The sequence below is a fragment of the Apaloderma vittatum genome, unplaced genomic scaffold, assembly GCF_000703405.1.
Source record: "Apaloderma vittatum isolate BGI_N311 unplaced genomic scaffold, ASM70340v1 scaffold32196, whole genome shotgun sequence".
NCBI lineage: Eukaryota > Metazoa > Chordata > Aves > Trogoniformes > Trogonidae > Apaloderma > Apaloderma vittatum.
The window spans coordinates 3,142-9,581 of NW_009721777.1; positions in this window are offsets into that span (position 1 = coordinate 3,142).

The window sequence follows — 6,440 nt, forward strand, 5'->3', positions numbered from 1 at the left end:
GAAGTAGCTACTTTTCATTTTGAGAAGTAGAAGTCGTATTCCTGACTCAGATGACTTTGTAATCCTGTTGTATCACCACTGCTGAGGGTACCAGAGTCTAAATACCTGTGAAGAGCCATTTCACAGACCCGCAGTACTGACTTTTCTCCACTATTCAGCCACGTGTCTGCCAGCAGGACTTCAGTATTAATTTCTCTTCATATTTTTTACCCCTCCAGTAGTGTTAGTCTTCTGATTTCGAATGACTTGTGGGTAAACTTACTGCCTTTCTGGATGCACAGGGCAATTGTGAATTGGAGGATCATGAACTTTTAGGTGATTTAACCTAGCTGAACTTGTTAGTTGAGTAATAGAGATTTTCTAGCTTCCATGGATGGGTTGTATTTGACTTAAACTATAATTTTTTAAAAAATATATATTGTGACTTTTGTCTGTTTTCTGAATGAGCACAAAGAGACCTGCTAGCCACCTGGAGGGATGCCAGGTTGACCATCGACCTTTTAATGCCAATGGCCAGAAAAGTGATGGAGATTCTTGGCAGGAGATGGGGGAAGTCACTGAATGCAGTGCTTGTGAGTTTGTGTTTGTTGTTAAAATAGCATTCTCTGATTTTTATTTTTTTCTAGATAAAGTGAAAAAGACCTTAATTCAAACTAGCAAATAATTGCTGGGATTTTAATGTTTTTTTTTTTTATTTAACAACATCTCCTGGTGGTTGTGTGTGCTTTTGGATGGGGATGTCTTAAATCTGCTGTTGAGAAAAAAGTGGATTCTTATCAGCTCCAGCTACTGAGCTTTTCAAGGCTTGAGGCAGCAATCTGCAAGCTGTCAGGTCCAATTAAAGCAAATGGCTGGAGCTGTTTTTCTCCCTCCTGGAGAGAACACAGTTCATCAAAAGCCAGAAGGGAATTTCATCGGGCTCATGAGCAATTATCTTGTGGGATGTAATATGAGAGATGCCCAGTGTGAACTTTCACTTATAATCACTCTTAATTCACCAGTGGGCAGATGAGCACTGATCTCAGCAATTTAAAGCCTGAAGTTTTTGTGTTTAGTAGAAGCTGAGAGAGAGAACTTCTTGTTGGTAGGGTTTGACGGATGTTGACTTGTAAATCTGAATTTTGAACACCTGGACCCGCTAGGCAGCTAAGCACCACACAGCTTCTTGCTCACTTCCACCCCAGGAGGATCTGTGTCCTCTCCCAAATTCTCGTGCACCCCCAGCCCCCTCGCTGGTGGGGCAGTGTGAGAAACAGAAAAGGCTGTGATATTGTGTAAAACAGACATCAGCGTGTTATCAACATTGTTCTGGTCACAGGTCGAAAAAAGGGAGCACTGTGCAAGCTACTGTGAAGAAAATTAACCCTGTCCCAGCCCAAACCAGTACACCCTGACATACGACAACTTCTGTTGTTGGAAGCCCGTGAGCGCTGTTTATTTTTGGCTTAGTGCTGGTGTTTCCCAAACGTTGTGTTTGCATTTGTATGGCTTAAAGCAAATATTGACCTACTGCGCAATTTGGTTTGTTTCATGGGTCTATTCGATCAGGTTCATTAAAAATACTGTGCTATATGTTTGCTCCTGGTAGATCACTCAGCAGATACCATCGCTTTTTGTTTAACTTACTTTGTTACTTGTTGCTGACAAAAATCCCTTTGTGGTCCGCAGAACTTGGTGGCGAAACCCGTTTGGATTGATGCTGTGCAGATGAGTGCTTGGGTTTTGAAGCAGGTTTGTGTTTCTGTGTCTACTGGCATGACAGGTGGGCTGAAATTTGAATAAAGCGAGAATTTACAGTTCAAGGCCAGCTGATTTCTGATTTGGTAGCTCTGGAAGACAGCAAGCTTTTTGTGCAACATAATCACCGAAAGTATCGCTCCTACAGCTCCAAGGTGATGTTCCCTTCTCACCTAACAACTCGGAGCTAGGATACAAGTGGTGTAAGCTGGATGTAAGAATCAGTTCAGGCAAAACAGATCAATGGGCTGGCATTTGTAAAGGCCAAGTGTTGATTGTAGAGATTAAATGCACTCAATGGGACGGTCTTTAAGCACAGGGCCTGGCTGGTTATTTTTAGCACTTCCTCACTGTGTGTCCCAGTATTTCAGGGTGTGTGCCTGCTCTTATACTGTGAAGCTGAAATGACAAGATATTAATCCCTGAGCAAAAGCATATTAATCATCTGCTTATGTAATGCAGTTAAATATACTTTGAGAGCAGGTGAGGAATGGAGCATGGACATGGTTTAACCTCATGCAGGCTTTTTCTTGATTGATTGGTTTTAACAGTGGTGGCTGCCCCATTTCTAATTTATTTTTTTTCTGCTGAGAATAATTTGTCAGCAGAATGGTTTCATTTATCTACCATTGATATTTAAGCCACGGAAACATCATCTGCTCTCCTCTCCCTCTCTGTGTCAGTGATGTCATTTTGCAAAATTTAGACTAAATGGAAATCCTGACCGCACAAGGAAAAGCGAAGCAAAGTATCATCGAGACTTTGTAGGTTTGCAGGAGATTATTAAACTATCCAGTCAATTCTGCAGGTCCTTTTGGTGGGCTTTTTTTAACTAGGCTTTGAGTTGCAGTGGCTAAACAAGACCTGGACGGACAGTGCTGCTCTTTGAATGAGCAAGGGCTCTGGAGTGAGTTGCAGAAAACGATAAACAACTGAATGTATTTCCACGTCAAGAAGTGGGGCTTGTACTAGTGCTGTGTTGTGAGGTAGCATTAAAGCCCAGTGTTTGTGAATGAATGTTGAGAGAAATGACACCACATCCTCTTGGTGAGAGCACACACGTGTCTGCTGCTGTGCTCTCCTGGGCTCTTACTGATGGCTGAGGAGCGAGAAAAGGGGAGGGCAAGTCTGAGTTTATTGGTGAGAATAGTAACTTTGGCAATTAGCTGAGCAGCTCTGAGCCTTGGTGAGGGGTATTGGATCCTAGTTGTTGTCTATGATTAAAGAATACAGAAGTGTTTGTGTTGCCTGATCTAGTTGAGAGGTGTCCCTGCCCATGACAGGGAGGTTGGGTTAAATGATCTCTAAGGTCCCTTCCAGCCTAGGCCATTCTAGGATTCTATTTATTTCTGGTTTGCAGGTAGGGAACGATACTGATTTGTGTAGATAAGCGTTGGCCGGGCATTTAGGTATTCACAAAACCGCTGCAGAACTGGGAGCCCCTTGGGTGTTCTCTGGAGGGCACAAGCTGTTCACAGAAACTAGAGGAATATCGAAGTCTGAGCTCCACCAGCTTGTGCTGCTCTTTATCAAAAGCGTGTGCTTTGCATTTGCCACAGCACTTAAGGAAACACATTTAAGATTGGCACAGGTCTCTAAGATGGGGTAGTTCACCTGAGAAGACAGTTCAAACTCCAAATACGTGTAAAGGGAAAAAAAGGAAAAGCTACTTTAAAAAAAAGAAAACAAATTCACCTGCATCTTTCTCCGTTTACGACGCTGTTCACATAACACGATAACCAAGTTACGTATGCTGATTTTGTCAGTCTGCGTTCTGTTCTGTTTGCTGTCTCTCTGGTAGAGCAGCAACCTTTGCCTCTTAGAAGGCAAATACTAGGTTGTCTCTAGAGTACTTTCGACCAACAGTGCAGTTTGAATTTTGGCAGAAAGCTACAACAATGACTGCAACGAAAATGTTGGGGACTGAAGGCAGTAAATTATTTTCCTTTTGTTCCAGTTAAGTGTTACAGTTTTCCTGAGAATGGACTCATAGATTACACCTGGGCTATTCTTTCCTGTGTCATACTAGGTGAGGTCAGAACATTAGGTCAGGATTCAGGAGTATGCTTGTGTCTTATAATGGATTATTTGTACGTAGTTACTTTAAACTCTCGTGGGAAACTGATGTTTTCTCTGTGAATCGTTTCTGGCAGCTGTACCTATCCTTCTCTGGGATAATTGTGACCCAGACAGCATCAACAGAGGAGTGTTTGCTCCAATGAGTGAGACGTTTCCACTTAGGAAGTAAATAATGCTAATCTCTGGCAAGGTTCAGGCTGCATGAGCATTGTAATTCATCTCTTAAAAGATTTCGAATGGTTCTTTTCTCTTGTTATGCATCACCCCTCCAGATTAGCTGGGAGTGCAGAATGCGTTTGGTGCCTTCTTGCGTGGAAAATGGAGCATCCGCGTTAAGAAGACAGCCTTCAGATCAGCGAGCGAGGGCTTGCGTGAAGGTCACTGCAGCACCCACAGCTCCATTAACTAGTCCTCAGCATCACAATTGCACGGTTGAACTACAAGAGCTTCCGAGAGCCGTGGGAGGAGGAGAAGTGCAGCCCCTTTGTGAGTCCTAGGGACCTGCAAAACCAAGGGGAGCTCAATGCCTGTGGCAGTAGTACAAGTCTGCTCCCATCTGGATCTGGGTTACTGCTTAGGTGGATTTTTGTCTTTGCAACTTGGTACCTGTGGTGCTGGCAGAGATTGCTGTCTCTTGGCAGGTCTGCGACAAGGCACCTGATGTTGGCCTGTCAGGCTGCATCCGTAAATGCGTTCACAGCGCAATGACTTCTTTCTCCTGGACTCTTTGTACAAAGCATCTTCATGTAACTTGTGTATTTCACTGGCAGTTTGAACAAGGGATCTCTGTAGCATCCGTGTCAGAAAAGGAGGGGGAACATGCACAGAGAAAGCGTGGATTTGCCTGTATGTAGGTCACGCATTTCTAGGACCAAGGCAGTTCTGACCTGAGGTTGATGCTCAGCTGTTTGACTGCTCTATTGAGTAAATGTCATGTTATACAGTGTGTCAGCCTGCTCTGCTGGTTTTTGGGTAGCAAGGGATCCTCCTCCTTTAACTGCGATCACTGACTTAAATTTTCTGGGTATGTGGCACAGCTTGAAATATTCTTTTATGAATAATTTTCGGGAGTGATGTTGCCTTCCTTGAAATGCTGAGAGTTCTGAAGGCTGTGATGTTTCTTTCATTCATTCCTCGGGAGGGGGTAAAGGTTCACTCAAATAGTAGAAAACTCTCAAGGTTGGGGAGTAGCACTGTGTCCTTGTCTAAAAAAAACCTATAGTATTTGTTATTTCCCTCTCCAAGCCTGCAGTTCTTTTTCCTGGCTGTAACCACCTTCCCCCACCTTCCATTAGTTCACTTGAATGAAACAGGAGGGGAGTTGCTTGTTTTTTAAGGAAAAGCCATGTAGCAGTAATTGAATTGTGCTTCTTTTGTACCTTCGTATCGTGGGAGGTTTCCATTTGTTTGTGGTGGATTTGGCTGTCTTGACTGGCTGATAGCAGCCTTTTAAAAAAGCAGTTCTGCCTCGTAGTTAAAACAATAAATTGTCCCTTTTGTTCATCTGTGATCTAGAGGAAGAGGGGATCGTAGAAATCTCATTTGGCTCTGCAATGCTTTCGAAAAAGGATATTAGTTCTTTTTGATAATTTCTGCTTTCATAAAGGCAATAAACACCAGCGCACCTTAAACTCAGCAATGTTACATCCACCTCCACAAAGGGAGCGTAAATGAAAGTGTTGCCCAAGGCATCTTTCAGTGAAGATTAGAAGGAAAGATGACATGAAGTTCACAAGGACATTTGGTCTTCATGTTGCTGTCATGTGGCGGGTGTTTGGATGTCACAGCAATGCGCAGCAGGAGAAGTCTGAAGCCAGAGCGATGCTAGAGCTGAACAGAAATCAGGCTCTTTCTGCATGCTAGAAACTCCATTTTTACATCGGACTACTCCTCCATACGTTTAAAAGGGGATGGTTGGCTAGAGGAAGAGTTTATTTTTAGGCCTCTGGTTTCAGTTGCTTTATTGTAGGGAATAGCGTTAACAACACGTCACACGACGGCACAAAGCTGCTCCCTCTGCCCCGTCTGAGGACACATCCTGTTAGCGTGTCAGCTGGACCAGGTTTGTTGGCCTCGCTTGAATCTGCCTTGTGTCATGGCAGGGAGTAAAATTTGCTGTACTTTTGGAATATCTACTGTTTGGTTTTTTTCCAAATTTTGGATGTTCTGTATAGCTTGAGGGGAAGAGAAAGGCTCAGGGACGCCCAGAGATAAAAAGATCCTACATTCAAATTTTTTTCAGAAGACAAAGCAGCAGCTTCATCCTAAATATTGAAGCCACGCTCCTCTGCCTCCTTGGTCTGGCCAAGAGGTAAACCAGACTTTGACAATTGATTAAATTTGAAGTTGTGGATGTGCTGCACCTGTGTGGTACTCACCTCGTCTACCAGTAGTCATGGCAAAGGTTGGAAAGGCTATCCCAAGCTTTACTGATCCCAGCCCAACATCTGCAGTGCTTATTGCAGGTTAGCAATAACCCTTCCGTGTTCTGGCCATTCACATCACCGAATGGCTTGAGTTGGAAGAGACCTTAAAGATCATCTATGAATAGCAGCAAAAGATTGACATTTCCGTGACAACGACGCTATTTTAAAAGCTGCTATTACTTTTAAAACTAAAACAGA